Source organism: Oncorhynchus kisutch, linkage group LG25, assembly GCF_002021735.2.
Source record: "Oncorhynchus kisutch isolate 150728-3 linkage group LG25, Okis_V2, whole genome shotgun sequence".
In the NCBI taxonomy this organism is placed as follows: domain Eukaryota; kingdom Metazoa; phylum Chordata; class Actinopteri; order Salmoniformes; family Salmonidae; genus Oncorhynchus; species Oncorhynchus kisutch.
The window spans coordinates 85,617-109,659 of NC_034198.2; the positions used below are offsets into that span (position 1 = coordinate 85,617).

Sequence of the window (24,043 nt, forward strand, 5' to 3'; positions counted from 1 at the left end):
GAGTCCCTGATCAACTGTAGGTTCCATCTTATAGAACGGCCCTCTACCCCGCACGTCTGATCCTCGTGGACGACGTAGGGAAGGGCTGTGCGCAACCGGTCTGCTAAAACCTTTGCAAGAATCTTGTAATCTACGCACAGCATGGTCAACGGCCGCCAGTTGCTAAGGTCAGTTGCTTCCCCCTTCTTATAAAGAACTGACAGCACACCAACAGCCATTGATCCCCCCGGGACCCCCGTCTCAAGGATGGCCTTCAAGACTTCGAGGACCACTGGTCCAAGTATACCCCAAAACTTGAGGTAAAACTCAGCCGGCAGCCCATCCATCCCAGGCACCTTCCCTTTTCCCATCCTCCTAAGAGCACTCTCAACCTCTTCTAGTGAGATCTGGGCCTCCATCACGTCTCTAATGTCCTCCGGCAACCGCCGGGACAAGTGTTCTAAAAACACGTTTCCCTGCTCTACATCTATCTCCCTTTCCTTAAATAAACCTCGGAAATGATCAGTTGTCACCCTGACCATTTCCTCTGGTTTACTTACTACACTATCATCTTCTTTTCTAACGCCAAGCATTACCTTCCTACTCTGCCTGGCCCTAACCGACTTAAAGAACATAGCGGAACAAGTCTCATTATGTTCTAGAAAGCCACTATGCGCACGCTCCAGGAAAGCTCGAGCCTTCCGCTCCTGCAGCTCCCTGAGCTGCGCCTTTAGGGCTGCAGATCTCTCCCAGTCAATCGACCCGCCGAGGTTGCCTGCCTCGTACTCAAGTTCAATTAACCTTTGGATACGATCAACCTCCCTCCTTTCCTCCCTCTTTTTCCTTTTACAATACCCTATTATAAAAGCCCTAATCCTCACCTTAACCAAATCCCACCACTCTAACACCCCCTCGCACATAGACCGGAGGCCGTCAAGCCTTCGAAAGAAACAAAAAAATGCGTCAACGAAAGCCTGCTCCTCCAGTATATCCCGATCTAACTTCCAGTACCCCCTACCGAAGAGGCAGACTGGCGACCCCACCTGCAGGAACACCCCGTCGTGATCCGAGAAGAAAACAGGCAACAGCCGCCCAGACAACTGACCCAAAGACCTGGATAGAAAAACGTAGTCGAGCCTCCGCGCCACCCCCCTGGAGTTGCGCCATGTAGGACCGACCATTACCGGAGTAGTGTGCAGGCCACCATCAACCAGACCATGGCAAGCCATTAGCCCGGTGATGGCTCCTGCACTACTATCACCACCTACCCCTAAATCTATATTAAAATCCCCCCCTATCACCAAGTGCCTATTTGTAACACACAGGGGCGCCAGACAGTCCACCATCTCCCTCCTGTCTGCCGCCACCTGTGGCCCATACACCCCAATTAACCTATAACTAGCTTCTCTATACCTAACATCTATCCCCAATACTCTACCCTGCATTATAACAAAAGTGCTCTCTACCTTAACCTCTCTATTCCCACATAAAATCCCTACTCCTGTTGAGTGCACCCCTCCTATGCCCCAAAAAGATTCCCCCTTAATCCACTCCCTCCTAAATCTAGACACATCCCAACCATCCCTCAGGTGAACCTCCTGTAAAAAACAGAAATCAAAACCCACCCCCTCTAAATAACAAAATACCGCCCTCCTTTTAACAAAATCCCTTAACCCTCTAACATTTAAACTAAAAAAAGAAACCGACATTCATTTAATAATAACCCGACAACTAAACCCCAAAAAACCCAAAGAAAAAACAGGAGACTCACCCGATGCTCCCCTGGTCCATCTCCACCGGCAGGGACGTCCCCTCTACACCTGACGCCCCCCCCGTCCTCCTCCATCTCTCGAGACCAGGATGCAGGCATGTTGTTAGGTATTGGAGTGTCCTGCATCCCGGGCTCTCCACCACCACTTTCCCTGTAGGCTGCCTGACTGAGGATAGGGGACCCCATCCCCTCAAACAGGAGTTGGGATCCCCCCTCAGACAAACAGCCCGGATCCCCATCCTGGCTCTCTCCCCCCACCAAACTTCCAGGAGCTGATGAAAAGAGCGAGGACAAACAAACATTACCCCCCCCCATCCCTCTTTTTGCTACCCCCTCCCCATCCACTCCCCCCTCCCCCTCACCACCTACCGAGCCCCCCTTCATCTTCCGCTTCTTTTTTTCCTTTTTTGGTGTAGGAGGTAGCGGGGAAACACTACCCTTCTTCCCCGCTAGCTCCTCCACCATTTCCCTCATCTCTTCTACCAAAAAACTCTCCATGCTATCTCCCCACTCCCGCACCCCCCCCTCCCCCTCCACAGGTCCTGCCACAGGCACCCCCTCCCCCCCCCACCGGTCCTGCCACAAGCACCCCCTCCCCCCCCCACCGGTCCTGCCACGGGCACGTCCTCCACTCTCTTTCTTTGTTCATCCTTTCCTTCTTCTGCTCCAGTTTCTATCCCCTTCCCTCCTGTTGCCACTCCTTGCTTCTCCTCTGGGCCTACGCCATGGTCCAGCGACGTCCTCCCTGTTCCTCCTCTACCCCCATCCCCCGCTCCTGCTCCCCCCCAGCTGCAGACGCGTATGACCTGTGACGAACCGGGCACTCCCGCCACAGGTGTGCTGACGAGCCACACCCGTGGCACGCCTTTGGTTCGTCACACTCCCTCGCCTCGTGCTCAGCAGATCCACAAATTCTGCATTTCTTCGTGCTGCACGAGGCGAGGATATGACCATAGGCCATACAGCGCCTGCAGAACGGGGGCTGACGCGCATAGTACAACGTCCCCCTGTCAGCCCCCAGGGAGAACATTGCGGGAGGATGGAGATAGCCTCCCAGGCCCTTGGAGTCTTCTCTAAGGAGAGCCTGATAGCTTCTCCTGCCATCCCAGAATCCAAGGGAGTCCTTTAGGTGTCTTGCCGTTGAGATGTTGTCCATATATCGACCCAAAAATGCTCTCACTTCCTCGTCTTTTACATGCGGGTTATACATCTTAATGGTCACCACCCTAAAATTGTTCTTTGCCAGGCTTGTTACACCATAGTGACAGATGGGCTTGGTCTTCTCCACTTCTTTCACCTTCTGCATTATCTCCTGATGCTTTTCCTCGGTGAAAAAAGTAACATCAAAAGCTCTCTCTAATGGGTTTTCCTGGAGACAAAGAACTTCTCTTACCGTGAGCTTAAGTACTCCCATCAGCAGAGTCCTCCCAAAAATTTCTCTCCCAAACGGCTCCATGTCCTTCTCTTTCCATGCAAAACGCACTGTATTTGCAATCCCTATCCCAGGGATTGACGTGGATGGTGTTTTACGTGCCATCTCCTCCAGGAGAATGGCTCACTCGCTCCGGCTCCAACTCTCTACAAAGAGGGAAAAAGAAACAGTGTTGAATGATTTTTGGCGGGAAAATCACCAAAAAATACCTTTATCGCCTTTCTACTTCGACCTCCTGGCTCAGCGGGCTTTGAGACACCTCGGTGACAAGCTTGAACTGAGCCAAAAGGCCGAGAAGCGATAACCCACAAATGGAACCCTGCAACCGCCGGGCCCCCGGGGGTCTCGGCAGACCTCAGCGGGTGGGTTGGCAAGAGCCGGCTCCTCCAATCCCAGCCACCCACCGTTTCCCCGGCTACAGACAGACAGACAGACAGACAGACAGGCAGGCAGGCAGGCAGGCAGGCAGGTGTTTTTTGTAAAAAGTCGCTAATGCGTCTTTAAGTCACTATCCTGGCTCATCTATGTCAATTTCTCTTGAAACAAGATACCGGGCTCTGCAAGAAGCAAAGCCACTCCAAAAATACATTGAACTCATAAGTGTTCCTCTCCACGGAAGTCTTTAGTAAAAGGCGAAAGGCTTGTGCGTAATGAAGAGAAACCAGAGTCATATGGAAGTCAGAGGTCGGGGGCCCGAGACACACTCTGTGCACTGTAGGCCGGGTCCCCGCGGGTGCTCCCGGAACCCACTCTTCCAAGTTTGAGGGCTGTGGATGAAAAGAAGGTCACAGACACAGAGACACAAGAGACACAGAGAGAGAGACAGAGACACACACACACACACACAGAGAGAGACACAGAGAGACAGAGAGACACACACACACAGAGAGAGACACAGAGAGACAGAGACACACACACACACACACAGAGAGAGACACAGAGAGACAGAGACACACACAATGACACACACACACACACACAACATTTTTTTTACTAAAATGGCGGGAAACGGGGGACCCCATTGAAAGGCGCTTCGCCCTTTTTTCAGTTTGAATGTTTCTTTCCTTCTCTTCTTCTGCTAGCTAGCTAAGCTAAGCTAAGCTAAGCTAAGCTAAGCTAGCTGTTTACATAGCTTTGTGAATGAGTATTTTTCCTTGACAACGGGAGAAAAGTGTTGCACCGTTCCCGGAGGTACTGCAATACCGGGTCGATGCGTGGAGCGGACGGAGCAAGCCCCATTTCCGACTCCCTGTTCGAAAAATCCATTTAATATGTAGTCCCCCTATGGGGGACGTATCAGATATTAAACTGATAAGAACAGATTTTTTTTTATTTTTTTTTATCAAAATATATTTATTACCATCAAAAACCAAACAATAATCTTCCAATAATTCAGACAAATTAAATATACAAACTCCAACAAACTACAAATAATCATTTCAAAATTAATCAACTATGACCATATCCAAAACCAAATAATCGATAACCTACAAACTACCAAATTACGCCACCTCTATTACCACAATTTCTCACCCAGTGCTCCCCTTCTCTATCCCGTCTAATTGTGACCCTACATTACTCCCATCTCCCACCATCCCCCCTCCACTGAACACAGCAATGACACCCGGCCCCTGCCCCCCACTCAAGTCCATCACCCCCCCCCTCCTCCGGACTCCGGACAGGGGACGCTGCATCCCCAAAGAGAAAGTCCGACTCTCCCTCCATCATCCAGCTTCGGGCCAACCCTGGGAGGTCAAGTTCAGCGAGGGGTTTAAATGATGAGGGAGACGGAGCCCACGAGGGCCCCGCCACCTCCCCATCCCCCTGTTCTTCCCCCCCTTTCTTTCCACCCCTCCTCCTCACCACCTTCTTTGCCCTCTTGCTCGGAGGCGTATTTGGCTCAGGTACCCTAACGTCACCCATAGCGCTTGCCCTCTCCTTTCCCTTGTCCCATTCCTTCTCTACCAGTGCCCTCACCATCCCTCTCAACTCCTCCACCCTTGCCCTCGACACTTCCTTGTCCCCCCAACCCTTCACACCCCCTTCCCCTTCCGCCTCTCCTTCTGGTTCCATCTCCACAACCTCCTCCGCCTCCTTCCTCTCCACTGTTGTCTCCTCACTCTCCCCCATCACCGTCGCCTTCTTCTTCTTCTTCTTCTTCTTCTTCTTGTAGCTTTCTACCTCCTCTCCTTCCATCCCGGCCACCTCTCCTTCAGACCCGACCAACTCTCCTTCCATCCTGACCACCTCTCCTTCCTTCCCGTTCACCTCTCCTTCTGTCCCGATCCTCACCTCCGCCTCCTCTTCCTCTCTCCCAGACTCCTTCGGCGCAGTCCTTCCACCTCCGCCACCTCCTTCCTCCCGTTCTTTCCTTCCTCCATCCCCCGCTCTCGCTCCCCCCCCAGCTGCAGACGCGTATGACCTCCGCCGAGCCGGGCAATCCCGCCACAGGTGTGTTACTGAGCCACACCCGTGGCATTTCTTCGGCTCGACGCAGTCCCCGGCCTCGTGCTCTTCCGAACCACAGAACCTGCACCTCCTGGCGTCACACGAGGCCAGGGTATGGCCATAGGCCATACACCGCCTGCAGAACGGAGGCTGACGGGCATAGCTCAACGTCCCCCTGTCAGCCCCCAGGGAGAACATCGCTGGGGGATGTAGGTAACCGTCCAATCCTTTTGGGTCTTCCCTGAGGAGGACCTGAAAGCACCTCCTCCCATTCCAAAAGCCAAGGGAATCTTTCTGGTACCTTGCTGAGGAGATGCTATCCAGGTACCTCCCCAGAAAGGCCCTCACCTCATCGTCTTTTACATGGGGGTTATACATTGTAACCGTCACCACTCGCCAGGCCTGTGACAATGTAGTGACACATCGGACTTTCAGTCTCCAATTCCCTCGCCTTCCGCATCATTTCTTCGTATTTCTCTTCTGTATACAACGTCACATCATAGGCTCTCTCTAAAGGATTATCCTGGAGGCATAACACGTCCTTTACCGAAAGCTTCAGCTGTCCCATCAGCAGCATCCTGCCAAAAGCCTCCCTTACGAACGGCTCCCTCTCCTTCTCCTTCCATGCGAAACGTATGGTGTTGGCAAGTACAGCCCAAGGGACCGACTTGTATGTTGCATCCCGTGCCATCTCCACCAGGTAAATGGTACCCTCAAATAGCTTTTCCAAAAAACCAACTACCAAAGTAACTTCTCAATAGAATTCCAGACAAGGAATACCTGCCAAAAACCTATCGCCTTTCTACTTCGACCTCCTGGCTCAGCGGGCTTTGAGACACCTCGGTGACAAGCTTGATCTGAGCCAAAAGGCCGAGAAGCGATAACCCACAAATGGAACCCTGCAACCGCCGGGCCCCCGGGGGTCTCGGCAGACCTCAGCGGGTGGGTTGGCAAGAGCCGGCTCCTCCAATCCCAGCCACCCACCGTTTCCCCGGCTACAGACAGACAGACAGACAGACAGACAGACAGACAGGCAGGCAGGCAGGCAGGCAGGCAGGTGTTTTTTGTAAAAAGTCGCTAATGCGTCTTTAAGTCACTATCCTGGCTCATCTATGTCAATTTCTCTTGAAACAAGATACCGGGCTCTGTAAGAAGCAAAGCCACTCCAAAAATACATTGAACTCATAAGTGTTCCTCTCCACGGAAGTCTTTAGTAAAAGGCGAAAGGCTTGTGCGTAATGAAGAGAAACCAGAGTCATATGGAAGTCAGAGGTCGGGGGCCCGAGACACACTCTGTGCACTGTAGGCCGGGTCCCCGCGGGTGCTCCCGGAACCCACTCTTCCAAGTTTGAGGGCTGTGGATGAAAAGAAGGTCACAGACACAGAGACACAAGAGACACAGAGAGAGAGACAGAGACACACACACACACACACAGAGAGAGACACAGAGAAACAGAGACACACACACACACAGAGAGAGACACAGAGAGACAGAGACACACACACACACACACAGAGAGAGACACAGAGAGACAGAGACACACACAATGACACACACACACACACACAACATCCTTTTTTACTAAAATGGCGGGAAACGGGGGACCCCATTGAAAGGCGCTTCGCCCTTTTTTCAGTTTGAATGTTTCTTTCCTTCTCTTCTTCTGCTAGCTAGCTAAGCTAAGCTAAGCTAAGCTAGCTGTTTACATAGCTTTGTGAATGAGTATTTTTCCTTGACAATGGGAGAAAAGTGTTGCACCGTTCCCGGAGGTACTGCAATACCGGGTCGATGCGTGGAGCGGACGGAGCAAGCCCCATTTCCGACTCCCTGTTCGAAAAATCCATTTAATATGTAGTCCCCCTATGGGGGACGTATCAGATATTAAACTGATAAGAACAGAATTTTTTTTTTTGAAAAAATAATTTATTACGTTCGATACCATTCATTCTTTACAAAAACATAATTGTCATTCAAACAAAAACCTCAGGGGAGCATCATCCCTCCCCGTCATCCTACAAACTACCTTTCCCTATCTCTCCGTCATAATCTATCCCCTTCCAAACCTAAATTACATCTAAATCACACCCAGCCCTAAACCCCCCTTCCACCTCTCCCGGGCAGCATGCTGCCCCCACTTCCTCTCCTCCCTCTTCATACTCCCTCTCAAATCTCCTTCCACCCTCCTCACTATTCCTTCCACCCCCCTATCTCTCCCTGTCTTGACAAAGTTCTGCCTGGCTTCCCAAAGCCCCTGTTTAAAGAGACTTATGAGAAGCCAGAGCAGAAACCTATCCCTATCTGTACCTCTCGCTCTCCCTACACCTCTCTCTAACCTTGCCCACGTCAACACAAAATCACCTCTTACCAATCCCAACAACACCCGTGCCCTAGCCCATACTACTCCGGCAAAGGCACAGTCCCAAAAGGCATGACGCACAGTCTCCTCCCTGCCACAAGTGGATCTTGGACAGGTGGGGGATCGCGCCAAGCTATGCCGGTACATGATGGAACGTACCGGCAAGCACTTGTGGAGGCTCAACCAATTCAGGTCCTTGAGCCTGTTGTCCAGGCCACGCGCCTGCACTCCCTCCCAGACCCCTGCCGAGATGCCCGCTACAGGCGCCGGACTCCCTGCCTGTCTGACCTCCTCGTACAGGTGCCTGTGATCTAAACCTACTCGGGCAACTTCAACCTCGGGGTGCGCACGCAGCCACTTGGCCGCATGACCAAAGTGCCACGGCAGCTGTTCTGCCCGAGGACCCGTGTTAGACCACACCATTACGCTTCTCGCCTGATACGAGAAGAACACCCGCAGGAGGTAGCCGGACGGGTGTATCACTGGATGAGCAAGCTCCGTCAACAAGAACGAAACAAAAATTGCATCCAGCTTGAGGGGGAAATGTGGTATCCCCCTACCTCCCTCCCCGATGGGACAGAGCATGCGAGCCCTGGCGACCCACTCGTACCTGCCACCCCACATGAACTGAAACACAAGCCTCACTAGAGGCCTCCTCAGACAAGCAGGCAATGGGTAGATGTACGCCAAGTACAAAAGAGATGGCAATACATCCACCTTTAGAACCAGGACCTTGCCCATAAAAGACAAAGACCTAGCCTTCCACATTGCCAGCTTCTTCTGTACCACTGCGATACCCATGTTCCAGTTCAGCGTCGCTGAGCCGGAGGTCTCAAAATGGACCCCGAGAATCCTCAGGGCCCCCTCACAGAGAGATAACCCCCCGGGCACATCCGTCCTGCCGCGCCATCTTCCGAAAAATTTTACGGAAGACTTTGCGTGGTTCAGAACCGCTCCCGACGCTCGGGTGAAGTCCCCAATAATGGCAAGGGACCTTGTCAGGCACGAGTCCTTGCAAAGCAGCAAGGAAGTGTCATCGGCGTACTGCGTCAACTTGACGCGCATACCACCGCTTCCAGGGATCAACAAGCCCTCCACCCCTGTGTCTGCCCTAATGGCAGCCCCCAGAGGCTCCATGTACAGAACGAAGAGGAGAGCCGAGAGCGGGCACCCCTGCCTGACCCCTGACGAGAGGTCAAAAACGTCACCCATGTGACCGTTTACGCTAACCCGGCACCCCGCTCCGACATATAAAGTACGGATCCATCCTATAAACTTCTCCCCAAATCCTAACCTATCTAACACCCTGTAAAGAAAGGATCTATTCACGCGATCAAAGGCTTTCGCCTGATCTAGCGCTGCTACCATTAAAGGCAGCCCTCTATCTTCTACCCAAGCGATGGAGTCCCTGACCAACTGCAGGTTCCACCTGATAGAGCGACCCTCTACCCCGCACGTCTGATCCTCATGGACGACGTAGGGAAGGGCTGTGCGCAACCGATCCGCTAGGACCTTTGCAAGCAACTTGTAGTCTACACACAGCATGGTCAACGGCCGCCAGTTGCCAAGGTCTGTGGCGTCCCCCTTCTTGTAAAGAAGTGACAGCACACCGACGGCCATTGAACCCCCCGGGACCCCCGTCTCAAGGATGGCCATCAAGACTTCGAGGACCACCGGTCCGAGTATCCCCCAAAACTTGAGGTAAAACTCGGCCGGCAGCCCATCCATCCCAGGTACCTTCCCTTTTCCCATCCTCCTGAGGGCGCTCTCAACCTCTTCAAGGGAAATCTGAGCCTCCATCGCTTCTCTAATGTCCTCCGGCAATCGCCGGGACAAGTGTTCTAAAAACACACTTCCCTGCTCTACATCTACATCCCTCTCCTTAAAGAAACCTCGGAAATGGTCAGTGGTCACTCTGACCATCTCCTCCGGTTCTTTAGCTACACTACCATTTTCTTCCCTAACGCCATGCATTACCTTCCTACTCTGTCTGGCCCTAACCGACTTAAAGAACATAGCGGAACAAGTCTCATTATGTTCTAAAAAGCCACTATGCGCACGCTCCAGGAAAGCTCGAGCATTCCGCTCCTGCAGCTCCCTTAGCTGCGCCTTCAGGGCAGTGGATCTCACCCAGTCGACTGACCCACCGAGGTTGCCTGCCTCGTACTCGAGCTCGAGCAACCTTTGGATATGATCCAACTCCCTTCTTTCCTCCCTTTTTCTCCTCTTACAATATCCTATAATAAAGACCCTAATCCTTACCTTGACTAAGTCCCACCACTCTAACACCCCCTCGCACATGGACCGGAGGCCATCAAGCCTCTGAAAGAAACCAAAAAAGGCGTCAACGAAAGCCTGCTCCTCCAGCACATCCCGATCTAACTTCCAGTGCCCCCTACCGAAGAGGCAGACTGGCGACCCCACCTGCAGGAACACCCCGTCGTGGTCCGAAAAGAACACAGGCAACAGGCGCCCAGACAACTGACCCAAAGACCTGGATACAAAAATGTAGTCGAGCCTCCGCGCAACCCCCCTGGAGTTGCGCCATGTAGGACCGGCCATTGTCGGAGTAGTGTGCAGGCCGCCATCAACCAGACCATGGCAAGCCATTAGCCCGGTGATAGCGCCTGCACTGCTATCCCCCCCTATCCCTAAATCTATATTGAAATCCCCTCCTATCACCAAGTGCCTATTTGTAACACACAGGGGCGTCAGACAGTCCACCATCTCCCTCCTCTCTGCCGCCACCTGTGGTCCATACACCACCACTAACCTATACCTACTATCCCTAAAAGTGACATCTACCCCCAAAACCCTCCCCTGCATTACTACAAAAGTGCCCTCTACTTTCATCTCCCTATTACCAAACAAAATCCCCACTCCCGTTGAATGAACCCCACCTATTCCCCCTTATCCCACTCCCTCTTAAACCTCACAACATCCCCTCCATCCCTCAGGTGAACCTCCTGTAAAAAACAAACATCAAAACCCACTCCTTCCAAAAAACTAAAAACCGCCCTCCTTTTAACAAAATCCCTTAATCCCCTTACATTTAAACTAAACAATTTAACAGAAATATTCATTATTAATTAAATATATCCCCCTCTAAATAACTTAAAACCTCCCTTCTTTTAACCCTATCCCTCAACTCCCTTACATTTATACTAACAAAGGTAAATTTATCCATAATGAAAACATCAAAATACAAACACTAATAACAAAAAACAATACAGGAGGCTCACCCGATGCTCCCCTGCTCCATCTCGTCCGACAGGGATGCAAAAATGCTCCCCTCGTCTGAAGAATACAGGTCCTCTAGAGATGTGGCCCCCTGCTCGCACCCCACTAGAGACATCCTGTTTCCCCCCTCCTCTATGACCCCCATTTCATCTACCCATGAAGCTGGGAAAGGGTTAGGGTTGGGGGCGGAGGTTTCCGGCTCCCCTGAAACACCCTGCGACCCTCCATCCTCCGCAGGCAGAGATAGAGCGGAGGTTGTCATGTCCATCTCCACTAAGGGTAAGGGGACAGATGAGGACTGGGGGTTCACGGCAGCAGCGTTTTCTTTATCCCCCATCACACGCTTGCCCGCCCCCTCCCCTAAGTCCCCCACCTCATTCTTCCGCTTCTTCTTTTTTCCGACATAGGGGCCCTGTTCAGGCTCCTGTGTCGCCCCCCCCGACTGACGGTTCCTTCACACCGGAGTGTGAGGCCCACTCCCCTGCCCTTGACCCCAACACTGGAAGGTTTCCCACCATTTCAACAAGGGCCCCTAGCCCCTCCACTCCATCCAGTGATGATCCCATCTCCTCCAATCCACCCCCCGCCTTCTCCACCGCCGGCTTCTGCATAGCTGGCGTCTCTAATGACACCTCCTTCCCGGCCTTGCTACCTGGACTGGGCGTTGGTGAGGTTGGTCTCTCCTGCTCCGTCCTCTCTGGGTCCTTCCTCTCCAGTTGCTCCCCCACAGAATCTCCTCCTTGTTTCCTTCCTGCCGCTGCCTCGGCATATGACTGCCGACGAGACGGGCAGTCGCGGAACAGGTGCAGTCTACTACCACACCCATGGCACTCCTTCGGCTCCCTGCAGTCCTTTGCCTCATGCTCCCCCGATCTGCAGAAACGACATTTCCCCTTACTGCAGGCAGCCGTTACGTGCCCATACTCCCTACACTTCTTGCAAAAGGGGGGTTGACGGGTGTAGAACAGCATCCCCCTGTCTGAGCCCAGTGAAAAGACTGCCGGGGGATGGAGGAAGCCTTCGAAACCTTCTTTATCCGGCCTCAGCAGTACCTGGAACTGGCGGCGTCCATTCCAGAACCCCAACGAGTCCTTCACGTACCTTGCCCCCGACGTCACATCGCAATACCGGCCCAGGAACGCTCCTATCGCACTGTCCGCCACATGCGGATTGTACATATGTACATTTATCGTCCTAAAGTTGGTCTTTGCCAGGCACGTTATGTCAAAAAATGACAAAGGCCTCTCCCCAGCCGCCGCTTTTGCTCTGTCCATCACCACATCGCACATTCCTTCTGTGTGAAGAGTCACGTCGTAAGCCTCTTCCATAGTGTTGCCTTGGAGACACATCACCTCTGGGATCTTCAGTTTCAGGGCCCCCATCAGCACAGTTCTCCCAAATGTATCTCTTGGCATTCGTACTTCCTCGTCCTTCTTCCATGCAAACCGAATGGTGTTCTTCAGTCCGGCCCTCGGAACCGACCCTGTGCTCCCACTACCAGCCATATCTGTATAGCTGTAGTTTAATAATTTTTTCCCAGAAATTTTTAGCAAAATTCCCAGAAAAACTTTTAACGCTCACCGGCCTTCGACCTTTGACTCAGCGGGCTCTGGGGCACCTCAGTACCGAGCTTGATCTGAGCCAAAAGGCCGAGAAGCTTCGCCCTTTTTTCAGTTTGAATGTTTCTTTCCTTCTCTTCTTCTGCTAGCTAGCTAAGCTAAGCTAAGCTAAGCTAAGCTAGCTGTTTACATAGCTTTGTGAATGAGTATTTTTCCTTGACAACGGGAGAAAAGTGTTGCACCGTTCCCGGAGGTACTGCAATACCGGGTCGATGCGTGGAGCGGACGGAGCAAGCCCCATTTCCGACTCCCTGTTCGAAAAATCCATTTAATATGTAGTCCCCCTATGGGGGACGTATCAGATATTAAACTGATAAGAACAGATTTTTTTTTTTACAAAAAATAATTTATTTACACTCAATACCATTCATACTATTTACAAAATCATAATTCTCATTCACTCTTACATATCATATTTACAAAAACAAAACACCAAAAACCAAACAAAAACAAACCTCAGGGGAGCATCGTCCCTCCCCGTCATACCTAACCAATACCTAACCCTTCCCTATCTTCCCATCCCTAATCTATCCCCTTACAAACCTCACTCTAACACTCCCAGCCCGAATCCCCCCTTCCACCTCTCCCGTGCCGCATGCTGCCCCCACTTTATCTCCTCCCTCTTCATCCTCCCCCTCACATCACCTTCCACCCTCCTTACTATCCCTTCCACCCCCCAATCTCTCCCTGTCTTGACTAAATTCTGCCTGGCTTCCCACAGCCCCCTTTTAAAGAGACTCATGAGAAGCCAGAGCAGAAACCTGTCCCTTTCCGTACCCCTCGCTCTCCCTACGCCTCGCTCTAATCTAGCCCAAGTCAGCAAAAAGTCGCTCCTAACCATACCTAGCAACACCCGTGCCCTAGCCCAGACTAGTCCGGCAAAGGCACAGTCCCAGAAGGCATGGCGCACAGTCTCCTCCCTGCCACAAGCAGATCTTGGACAGGTGGAGGATCGCGACAAACTATGCCGGTACATAATGGCACGTACCGGCAAGCACTTATGGAGGCTCAACCAATTCAGGTCCTTGAGCCTGTTGTCCAGGCCCCGCACCTGCACTCCCTCCCAGACCACTGACGAGATGCCCGCTACAGGCGCAGGACTCCCTGCCTGCCTGACCTCCTCGTACAGGTGCCTGTGATCTAAACCTACTCGGGCAACTTCAACCTCGGGGTGCGCACGCAGCCACTTGGCCGCATGGCCAAAGTGCCACGGCAGCTGTTCCGCCCGAGGACCCGCGTTAGACCACACCATTACGCTTCTCGCCTGATACGAGAAGAACACCCGCAGGAGGTAACCGGACGGGTGTATGACTGGCTGAGCAAGCTCCGTCAACAAAAAAGAAACAAAAATTGCGTCCAGCTTGAGGGGGAGATGTGGTACCCCCCTACCTCCCTCCCCGATGGGACAGAGCATGCGCACCCTGGCGACCCACTCGTACCTGCCACCCCACATGAACTGAAACACGAGCCTCACTAGATACCTTCTCAGACAAGCCGGCAATGGGTAGATGTACGCCAAGTACAAAAGAGATGGCAATACATCCACCTTTAGGACCAGGACCTTACCTATAAAAGACAAAGACCTAGCCTTCCACATTGCTAGCTTCCTCTGAACAACTGCGATACCCATGTTCCAGTTCAGCGTCGCTGAGCCGGAGGTCTCAAAATGGACCCCGAGAATCCTCAGGGCCCCCTCACAGAGAGATAACCCCCCGGGCACATCCGTCCTACCGCGCCATCTTCCGAAAAACTTAACGGAAGACTTTGCATGATTCAGAACCGCCCCCGACGCTCGGGTGAAATCCCCAATGATGGCAAGGGACCTTGTCAAGCACGAGTCCTTGCATAGCAGCAAGGAAGTGTCGTCGGCGTACTGCGTCATCTTAACACGCAGCCCACCGCTTCCAGGGATCAACAAACCCTCCACCCCTGTGTCTGCCCTAATGGCAGCCCCCAGAGGCTCCATGTACAGAACGAAGAGGAGAGCCGAGAGTGGGCATCCCTGCCTGACCCCAGACGAGAGGTCAAAAACGTCACCTAAGTGACTATTTACACTTACTCGGCACCCCGCTCCGACATATAATGCACGGATCCATCCTATGTACTTCTCCCCAAATCCTAATCTACCTAACACCCTGAATAGAAAAGATCTATTCACGCGATCAAAGGCTTTCGCCTGATCTAGCGCTGCTACCATTAAAGGCAGCCCTCTATCTTCAACCCAGGCGATGGAGTCCCTAATCAACTGTAGGTTCCATCGAATAGAGCGGCCCTCAACCCCACACGTCTGATCCTCGTGAACGACGTAGGGAAGGGCTGTGCGCAACCGATCCGCTAAGACCTTTGCAAGTAGCTTGTAATCTACGCACAGCATGGTCAACGGCCGCCAGTTGCCAAGGTCAGTTGCTTCCCCCTTCTTATAAAGAAGTGACAGCACACCAACAGCCATTGAACCCCCCGGGACCCCCGTCTCAAGGATGGCCTTCAAGACTTCGAGGACCACTGGCCCAAGTATACCCCAAAACTTGAGGTAAAACTCAGCCGGCAGTCCATCCATCCCAGGCACCTTCCCTTTTCCCATCCTCCTAAGAGTGCTCTCAACCTCTTCTAGTGAGATCTGGGCCTCCATCACGTCTCTGATGTCCTCCGGCAACCGCCGGGACAAGTGTTCTAAAAACACGTTTCCCTGCCCTACATCTATTTCCCTTTCCTTAAATAAACTTCGGAAATGATCAGTTGCCACCCTGACCATTTCCTCTGGTTTACTTACTACACTACCGTTTTCTTCCCTAACGCCATGCATTACCTTCCTACTCTGCCTGGCCCTAACCGACTTAAAGAACATAGCGGAACAAGTCTCATTATGTTCTAGAAAGCCACTATGCGCACGCTCCAGGAAAGCTCGAGCCTTCTGCTCCTGCAGCTCCCTGAGCTGCGCCTTTAGGGCTGCGAATCTCTCCCAGTCAATTGACCCGCCGAGGTTGCCTGCCTCGTACTCAAGTTCAACTAACCTTTGGATACGATTCACCTCCCTCCTTTCCTCCCTTTTTTTCCTTTTACAATAGCCTATTATAAAAGCCCTAATTCTCACCTTCACTAAATCCCACCACTCTAACACCCCCTCGCACATAGACCGGAGGCCGTCAAGCCTTCGAAAGAAACAAAAAAATGCATCAACGAAAGCCTGCTCCTCCAGTATACCCCGATCTAGCTTCCAGTACCCCCTACCGAAGAGGCAGACTGGCGACCCCACCTGCAGGAACACCCCGTCGTGATCCGTGAAGAACACAGGCAACAGGCGCCCAGACAACTGACCCAAAGACCTGGATATAAAAATGTAGTCGAGCCTCCGCGCAACCCCCCTGGAGTTGCGCCATGTAGGACCGACCATTACCGGAGTAGTATGCAGGCCACCATCAACCAGACCATGGCAAGCCATTAGCCCGGTGATTGCGCCTGCACTACTATCACCACCTACCCCTAAATCTATATTAAAATCCCCTCCTATCACCAAGTGCCTATTTGTGACACACAGGGGCGCCAGACAGTCCACCATCTCCCTTCTGTCTGCCGCCACCTGTGGCCCATATACCCCAATTAATCTATACCTAGCTTCTCTATACACTACATCTATCCCCAATACTCTACCCTGCATTATTACAAAAGTGTTCTCTACCTTAACTTCTCTATTACCACATAATATTCCTACTCCTGTTGAGTGCACCCCTCCTATGCCCCAAAAAGATTTCCCTTTATCCCACTCTCTCCTAAATCTAACCACATCCCCACCATCCCTCAGGTGAACCTCCTGTAAAAAACAGAAATCAAAGCCCACCCCCTCTAAATAACTAAATACCGCCCTCCTTTTAACAAAATCCCTTAACCCTCTAACATTTAAACTAAAAAAAGAAACAGACATATTTATTTAATCATACCTACAATCTAACCCAAAACCCAAAGAAAAAACAGGAGACTCACCCGATGCTCCCCTGGTCCATCTCCACCGGCGGGGACGTCCTCTCTCCTCCTGACGCCCCCCCGTCCTCCTCCATCTCTCCAACCCAGGATGCAGGCAGTGTGTTAGGCCTATTGCCCTGCATCCTGGGTTCCTCCCCACCCTCCCCCTCCCTGTCTGCCTCGGGGCTGAATGCAGGGGATCCCAACTCCTCAAACAGGAGTTGAGATCCCTCTAACAAACTGCCCACAGACCCCTCACCGGAGTCATCCCCCACTATTTTGTGAGGGGCTGAGGCAAACAGAGAGGCCAATGAAACCCCCTCCCCCTCCCCACCCCCCCTCCCTCTCACTCCCTGCCCGACTTCCCCTCTTCTTCCCCTTCTTCTTTGGTGAAGGAGGTAGCGGGGAGACACAACGTCCCTTCCCCGCTAACTCCTCCACCAATTCCCTCGTCTCATCCTCTAGGAAATCTGGCAGGCAGTCCCCCCACTCCCTCCCTCCACCTCCCCCTCCCACCCCCTCCCCTAGCACCACCACCCCTCCCTCCTTTCCAATCACTGTCACCGTTCCCTCTTCCACTCCTTTCCGCACCACTGTCCCACTCTCCCTCTTCTCTGCTCCTTCCGTCTTCTTCTCCTCTTCTTTTCCGTTCTTTCCTTCTTCCCGTCTCTTCCTTCTCATCTCTTCTTCCTGCTTCTTCCTTTCCCCTGTGCCATCCGTACAATCCGCATGCGTCCTTTCTTTCCTCCCCCCATCCCCCGTTCCCCCCCCAGCTGCAGACGCGTATGACCTGTGACGAGCCGGGCAATCGCGCCACAGGTGTGCTTTCGAGCCACACCCGTGGCAAGCCTTGGGCTCGTCACACTCCTTGGCCTCGTGCTCTTCTGACCCACAAAAACGACACTTCTTGGTGCTGCACGAGGCCAGGGTATGGCCGTAGGCCATACAACGCCTGCAAAATGGAGGCTGACGGGCGTAGTATAGTGTTCCCCTGTCAGCCCCCAGGGAGAACATCGCCGGGGGATGGAGGTAGCCATCCACACTCTTCGGGGACTCCCTGAGTAACGCCTGGAAGCCTCTCTTCCCGTTCCAGAAACCCAGGGAGTCCCTGAGGTACCTTGCTGAGGAGACATTGTCCATATATCTCCCCAGAAAGGCCCTCACTTCTTCGTCCTTCACATGCGGATTGTACATGTTTACGGTGACCACCCTGAAGTTGTTCTTGGCCAGGCTGGTCACCGCATAATGGCACAGGGGTCCTTCTTTTTTTCCTTCCTTCGCCATCTTCATTGCTCTATCATGTCCTTCTTCCATATGAAAAGTCACATCAAAGGCGTTTTCATTAGGGTTCCCTTGCAGGCACATGACATCCTTTACTTTCAGCCCCAGGAACCCCATCAGAATGTTCCTTCCAAATGTTTCCCTCCCCCATGCTTCCACCTCTTTGTCTGTCCAGGCAAACCTCAGTGTGTTCGCCAAACCGATCCCTGGAACAGCCCTGTTGGGTCTTTGTTGCTCCATTTTAATCAAAAAAGCTCTCTTCCTAAAAGAAGCCAAAATACAAAAAAAGAACCAGAAAAACGAAAAAAACCGATTCCCCTTTTTGGAGGGAAAAAAACAGCAACTTCTCCCTCTCCTATCTATCCTACCTTCGACCTTTTGGCTCAGCGAGCTCTGGGGCACCTCAGTACCAAGCTTGATCTGAGCCAAAAGGCCGAGAAGCGATAACCCACAAATGGAACCCTGCAACCGCCGGGCCCCCGGGGGTCTCGGCAGACCTCAGCGGGTGGGTTGGCAAAAGCCGGCTCCTCCAATCCCAGCCACCCACCGTTTCCCCGGCTACAGACAGACAGACAGACCCGCTGAGGTCTGCCGAGACCCCCGGGGGCCCGGCGGTTGCAGGGTTCCATTTGTGGGTTATCGCTTCTCGGCCTTTTGGCTCAGATCAAGCTTGGTACCGAGGTGCCCCAAAGCCCGCTGAGTCAGAAGGTCGAAGGTAGGAAGGCGATAGGTTTTTGGCAGGTATTCCTTGTCTGGAATTCTATTGAGGAGTTACTTTGGTAGTTGGTTTTTTGGAAAAGCTATTTGAGGGTACCATTTACCTGGTGGAGATGGCACGGGATGCAACATACAAGTCGGTCCCTTGGGCTGGACTTGCCAACACCATACGTTTCGCATGGAAGGAGAAGGAGAGGGAGCCGTTCGTAAGGGAGGCTTTTGGCAGGATGCTGCTGATGGGACAGCTGAAGCTTTCGGTAAAGGACGTGTTGTGCCTCCAGGATAATCCTTTAGAGAGAGCCTATGATGTGACGTTGTATACAGAAGAGAAATACGAAGAAATGATGCGGAAGGCGAGGGAATTGGAGACTGAAAGTCCGATGTGTCACTACATTGTCACAGGCCTGGCGAGGAGTAACCTAAGAGTGGTGACGGTTACAATGTATAACCCCCATGTTAAAGACGATGAGGTGAGGGCCTTTCTGGGGAGGTACCTGGATAGCATCTCCTCAGCAAGGTACCAGAAAGATTCCCTTGGCTTTTGGAATGGGAGGAGATGCTTTCAGGTCCTCCTCAGGGAAGACCCAAAAGGATTGGACGGTTACCTACATCCCCCAGCGATGTTCTCCCTGGGGGCTGACAGGGGGACGTTGAGCTATGCCCGTCAGCCTCCGTTCTGCAGGCGGTGTATGGCCTATGGCCATACCCTGGCCTCGTGTGACGCCAGGAGGTGCAGGTTCTGTGGTTCGGAAGAGCACGAGGCCGGGGACTGCGTCGAGCCGAAGAAATGCCACGGGTGTGGCTCAGTAACACACCTGTGGCGGGATTGCCCGACTCGGCGGAGGTCATACGCGTCTGCAGCTGGGGGGGGAGCGAGAGCGGGGGATGGAGGAAGGAAAGAACGGGAGGAAGGAGGTGGCGGAGGTGGAAGGACTGCGCAGAAAGAGTCTGGGAGAGAGGAAGAGGAGGCGGAGGTGAGGATCGGGACAGAAGGAGAGGTGAACGGGAAGGAAGGAGAGGTGGTCAGGATGGAAGGAGAGTTGGTCGGGTCTGAAGGAGAGGTGGCCGGGATGGAAGGAGAGGAGGTAGAAGGCTACAAGAAGAAGAAGAAGAAGAAGAAGAAGGCGACGGTGATGGGGGAGAGTGAGGAGACAACAGTGGAGAGGAAGGAGGCGGAGGAGGTTGTGGAGATGGAACCAGAAGGAGAGGCGGAAGGGGAAGGGGGTGTGAAGGGTTGGGGGGACAAGGAAGTGTCGAGGGCAAGGGTGGAGGAGTTGAGAGGGATGGTGAGGGCACTGGTAGAGAAGGAATGGGACAAGGGAAAGGAGAGGGCAAGCGCTATGGGTGACGTTAGGGTACCTGAGCCAAATACGCCTCCGAGCAAGAGGGCAAAGAAGGTGGTGAGGAGGAGGGGTGGAAAGAAAGGGGGGGAAGAACAGGGGGATGGGGAGGTGGCGGGGCCCTCGTGGGCTCCGTCTCCCTCATCATTTAAACCCCTCGCTGAACTTGACCTCCCAGGGTTGGCCCGAAGCTGGATGATGGAGGGAGAGTCGGACTTTCTCTTTGGGGATGCAGCATCCCCTGTCCGGAGTCCGGAGGAGGGGGGGGTGATGGACTTGAGTGGGGGGCAGGGGCCGGGTGTCATTGCTGTGTTCAGTGGAGGGGGGATGGTGGGAGATGGGAGTAATGTAGGGTCACAATTAGACGGGATAGAGAAGGGGAGCACTGGGTGAGAAATTGTGGTAATAGAGGTGGCGTAATTTGGTAGTTTGTAGGTTATCGATTATTTGGTTTTGGATATGGTCATAGTTGATTAATTTTGAAATGATTATTTGTAGTTTGTTGGAGTTTGTATATTTAATTTGTCTGAATTATTGGAAGATTATTGTTTGGTTTTTGATGGTAATAAATATATTTTGATAAAAAAAAAAAAAAAATCTGTTCTTATCAGTTTAATATCTGATACGTCCCCCATAGGGGGACTACATATTAAATGGATTTTTCGAACAGGGAGTCGGAAATGGGGCTTGCTCCGTCCGCTCCACGCATCGACCCGGTATTGCAGTACCTCCGGGAACGGTGCAACACTTTTCTCCCGTTGTCAAGGAAAAATACTCATTCACAAAGCTATGTAAACAGCTAGCTTAGCTTAGCTTAGCTTAGCTTAGCTTAGCTTAGCTAGCTAGCAGAAGAAGAGAAGGAAAGAAACATTCAAACTGAAAAAAGGGCGAAGCACCTTTCAATGGGGTCCCCCGTTTCCCGCCATTTTATTGGGCCAGGATTGTGTGTGTGTGTGTGTGTGTGTCTCTGTCTCTCTCTGTGTGTGTGTGTGTCTCTGTCTCTCTGTCTGTGTCTCTGTCTCTCTGTCTGTGTCTCTCTCTCTCTCTCTCTCTCTCTCTCTCTCTCTCTCTCTCTCTCTCTCTCTCTCTCTCTCTCTCTCTCTCTCTCTCTCTCTGTGTCTCTTGTGTCTCTTGTGTCTCTGTGTCTGTGACCTTCTTTTCATCCACAGCCCTCAAACTTGGAAGAGTGGGTTCCGGGAGCACCCGCGGGGACCCGGCCTACAGTGCACAGAGTGTGTCTCGGGCCCCCGGCCTCTGACTTCCATATGACTCTGGTTTCTCTTCATTACGCACAAGCCTTTCGCCTTTTACTAAAGACTTCCGTGGAGAGGAACACTTATGAGTTCAATGTATTTTTGGAGTGGCTTTGCTTCTTGCAGAGCCCGGTATCTTGTTTCAAGAGAAATTGACATAGATGAGCCAGGATAGTGACTTAAAGACGCATTAGCGACTTTTTACAAAAAACGCCTGCTTGCCTGCCTGCCTGCCTGCCTGCCTGCCTGCCTGTCTGTCTGTCTGTCTGTCTGTCTGTCTGTCTGTCTGTCTGTCTGTCTGTCTGTCTGTAGCCGGGGAAACGGTGGGTGGCTGGGATTGGAGGAGCCGGCTCTTGCCAACCCACCCGCTGAGGTCTGCCGAGACCCCCGGGGGCCCGGCGGTTGCAGGGTTCCATTTGTGGGTTATCGCTTCTCGGCCTTTTGGCTAAGATCAAGCTTGACACCGAGGTGTCCCACAGCTCGCTTAGCCAGAAGGTCGTCCCAGGAGAGCGGTACAACTTTTTGCATTTTTTTCAAGCATTTTTCTGTTTTTGGAAAAAGTGTGGGAAACTTGCGCGCCATCATCCTTGCGGAGATGGCGCAAAACTCATCATATAGGTCGGTCCCAGGGACTGGACTTGCAAACACAATTCGGTTTTCGTGGAGGGAGAAGACCAAAGATCCTTTTGGACGGGAAACGTTTGGTAGGACCATTTTGATAGGACCATTTTGATCGGGGTATTGAAGCTAAAGGTAAATTAAGTTTTTTGCCTACAAGGGAACTCTTTGGAGGGAGTTTTCGACGTCGCGTTTTACACAGAGAGCAAACACGACGAGGTTCTCAAGAAGATAAAAGAAGTTGGAGGCACGGGGCCGATGGGCAATTACGAGGTCAAGAGCTTGGCAAAGAACAATTTTAGGATTGTGACGGTGAACGTTTACAACCCCTATGTCAAGGATGAAGAGGTGAGAGCCTTCCTGGGGAGATATATGGATAATGTCTCCTCAGGAAGGCACCTCACAGACTCGTTAGGTTTTTGGACGGGGAGGAGAGGGTTTCAGGCCCTCCTCAGGGAGGATCCCAGGGGAGTGGGAGGGTACCTCCATCCCCCAGCTATGTTCTCCCTGGGGGCTGACAGGGGGACATTATATTATGCACGTCAGCCCCCATTCTGCAGGCGCTGTATGGCCTATGGACACATCCTGGCCTCGTGCAGCACTAGAAAGTGTAGATTTTGTGGATCTGGGGAGCACGAGGCCAAGGACTGTGACGAGCCGAAGGCTTGCCACGGGTGTGGCTCCACTCAACACCTGTGGCGCGATTGCCCGGCTCGTCAGCGGTCATACGCGTCTGCAGTAGGAGGGGGGGCAGGAGCAGGGGATGGGGGTAGAAGAGGAGGGGGAGGAAGTCAAGATCAAGCCAAGAGCGAGAACCAAAAAGAAAAGGACGAAAGGAAAGAACGAAAAGAAGAGAAGAAAGGAGCGACCGAAGGAGAAGAAGTGGGAAAAGAAAGAACTGGAGCAGAAGAAGGGAAGGAGGAACATGGAAGCAAAGGAGAGCGAGAGAGAACAATAGTGGGAGGGGGGTCTGTGGAGGGGGTGCCGGTGGCAGGACGTGTGGGAGGGGTGCCTGTGGCTGGACCTGTGGGGGAAGGGGGGGTGTCTGTGGCAGGGCCGGGGGAGGGGGAGGGGGGAGAGGGGGTGCGGGACTGGGGGGATAGTCACAGACAGAGAGACAGAGACACACACACACACAGAGAGAGACAGAGACACACACACACACACACACACACAATCCTTTTTTTTAAAGTAAAATGGCGGGAAACGGGGGACCCCATTGAAAGGTGCTTCGCCCTTTTTTCAGTTTGAATGTTTCTTTCCTTCTCTTCTTCTGCTAGCTAGCTAAGCTAAGCTAAGCTAAGCTAAGCTAAGCTAGCTGTTTACATAGCTTTGTGAATGAGTATTTTTCCTTGACAACGGGGAGAAAAGTGTTGCACCGTTCCCGGAGGTACTGCAATACCGGGTCGATGCGTGGAGCGGACGGAGCAAGCCCCATTTCCGACTCCCTGTTCGAAAAATCCATTTAATATGTAGTCCCCCTATGGGGGACGTATCAGATATTAAACTGATAAGAACAGATTATTTTTTTTACAAAAAATAATTTATTTACTCTCAATACCATTCATACTATTTACAAAATTATAATTCTCATTCACTCTTACATATCATATTTACAAAAACAAATCACCAAAAACCAAACAAAAACAAACCTCAGGGGAGCCTCCCCGTCATACCTAACCAATACCTAACCCTTCCCTATCTTCCCATCCCTAATCTATCCCCTTACAAACCTCACTCTAACACTCCCAGCCCTAATCCCCCCTTCCACCTCTCCCGTGCCGCATGCTGCCCCCACTTTATCTCCTCCCTCTTCATCCTCCCCCTCACATCACCTTCCACCCTCCTTACTATCCCTTCCACCCCCCAATCTCTCCCTGTCTTAACTAAATTCTGCCTGGCTTCCCACAGCCCCCTTTTAAAGAGACTCATGAGAAGCCAGAGCAGAAACCTGTCCCTTTCTGTACCCCTCGCTCTCCCTACGCCTCGTTCTAACCTAGCCCAAGTCAGCAAAAAGTCGCTCCTAACCAT

At 52.4% G+C, this 24,043-nt stretch overlaps 4 non-coding genes and 4 pseudogenes across 4 annotated transcripts; 2 read left to right on the top strand and 6 right to left on the bottom strand.

Moving 5' to 3' along the window:
- Positions 1-3,735: 3,735 nt before the first annotated feature.
- LOC116357583 (U5 spliceosomal RNA) lies at positions 3,736-3,852 on the bottom strand. Its single transcript, XR_004205584.1, has one exon. It is a non-coding gene; the product is annotated as a U5 spliceosomal RNA (small nuclear RNA).
- A 499-nt stretch (positions 3,853-4,351) lies between these two features.
- On the bottom strand, positions 4,352-4,535 carry LOC116357541 (U2 spliceosomal RNA). Its single transcript, XR_004205561.1, has one exon. It is a non-coding gene; the product is annotated as a U2 spliceosomal RNA (small nuclear RNA).
- Positions 4,536-6,771: 2,236 nt separating this feature from the next.
- LOC116357577 (U5 spliceosomal RNA) lies at positions 6,772-6,888 on the bottom strand. The gene has a single exon (XR_004205578.1). It is a non-coding gene; the product is annotated as a U5 spliceosomal RNA (small nuclear RNA).
- A 490-nt stretch (positions 6,889-7,378) lies between these two features.
- LOC116357558 (uncharacterized) lies at positions 7,379-7,554 on the bottom strand (annotated as a pseudogene).
- A 5,463-nt stretch (positions 7,555-13,017) lies between these two features.
- Positions 13,018-13,193, bottom strand: LOC116357540 (uncharacterized; annotated as a pseudogene).
- A 7,517-nt stretch (positions 13,194-20,710) lies between these two features.
- On the top strand, positions 20,711-20,891 carry LOC116357543 (uncharacterized; annotated as a pseudogene).
- Positions 20,892-21,407: 516 nt separating this feature from the next.
- Positions 21,408-21,524, top strand: LOC116357500 (U5 spliceosomal RNA). The gene has a single exon (XR_004205524.1). It is a non-coding gene; the product is annotated as a U5 spliceosomal RNA (small nuclear RNA).
- Positions 21,525-23,380: 1,856 nt separating this feature from the next.
- Positions 23,381-23,560, bottom strand: LOC116357527 (uncharacterized; annotated as a pseudogene).
- Between the last annotated feature and the right edge of the window lie 483 nt (positions 23,561-24,043).